Consider the following 1478-nt stretch of genomic DNA (forward strand, 5'->3'; position numbering starts at 1 on the left):
ATCAGCCAACTTTCTTTGCTTCCCAGATAAGGAACACCAATGGAGGATACTGTTCCTGCCTTCGTGGAACATCTGTTGCCAGAGGCAGCAGAAAAGGTTAACCAGGTTGTGGCAACTGGCCTTGTAACCTATTTTCCATAGTAAAAGATGAATGTTGCCGAAGATCCATCACTATATTTTGTACTCTTTGTAGTGCTGCATTCTAGGTGTGTTATAGAAATGAAGAGGATATTTGACCTTGTCCTATTGACCTGGAGGATATTTTGAGTCCACTGTTTTGACCCTGTCAATGTGCTCATAGATAGCTAAGTATGCAAAGTGATCGGAAATGTATGGTGGAGTGTGATTACCCAATAGATCACACCAGGACAACCTAAAAACTGGCATATCTGCAGGTATTTGCTCCCAATTCACTCATGAATTTAGTAAGAAATAATACAAATTATTTATTACACAGCTTATAATGAATATTATGGGAGAAATTGTCAGTGGCTGAGACTTTACTTCTACAAAGTTTGATCTAGGAAAACTACACTTGGTAGAAGTAGTCACTACAAACAAAGTGACAGAGCTATAATCAGGAAAGTTTGATGTGGACAAAAGCTTAATGCCAAATCAAATATTTACTTAGATGTGTTTGTATTTACATATACAAAGACTAATCATGGAAATGATAATAAAATATAAAATAAAAACTGGAAGTCCCATGAACCCTCTTCACAGCCTTTCTATGATGGGGGAGATGGTAGGCTGTGGACCTTCATTCACATTAGGGAGCAAAAGTAAACAAAAGTGTTCATTAAGGCAAATCAAACCATTATGGCTTATTCCTCTGCTCTCCCTTTGTTTTCTAGCTTTGGGTAAAGAAGTATTTTCCATTTTTCTTTTCAAGTTCAACATCATAATGCCGGACCGAATTCCCTCCCCCTTCCAAAACAAGAATGATACATGCGGTTAGGCTCAGGGGTCACTAAAGGACGAAGCCGGTGGTGGGTCTTTCCTCTTCCTCGCCCGGGTTGATCAGGGCGCGCCGGCTGTCGACTCTGCACAGCAGCCCATGACCTGGGAGAGCAGAAAGACCGCGCCGACGCCGACGCCCGCCCCCAGATCACCGTCGTCGCTGGGCAACGCCTCTGCCCCACCCCGGTCGAGCACGTGACGTGTGCATCACGTGACAGACCAGTCGGCGTCCTCCCGCGGAGGGTTGTAAACAGGCTTAGCGGTGGCCGAGCTGCAGCCCTGCTGCGTCCGCGTCTCCGGCATGCCCGAGGCGGGCGGGGGTTTCCCCGCCGCGAGCTCAGCGCCCACCTGAGGTAACTCCTGCGGCCTCGGGTCCGGCGTACCCCGCGCCGCGCGGAGCCGCCGCTGCTGGCCGCCGTCGAGGCCGGCCGAGCCCCCGGCCCTGGCAGGGGGTGTGGCTGCCCGTTGTGCGGTCCGCGACAGGTGGGCGGGTCGGGGGCGGCCGTCGAGGCCCGGGC

This window comes from Monodon monoceros, unplaced genomic scaffold (assembly GCF_005190385.1).
Source record: "Monodon monoceros isolate NGI ecotype Baffin Bay Population unplaced genomic scaffold, NGI_Narwhal_1 Super_Scaffold_4, whole genome shotgun sequence".
Classification (NCBI taxonomy): Eukaryota; Metazoa; Chordata; class Mammalia; order Artiodactyla; family Monodontidae; genus Monodon; species Monodon monoceros.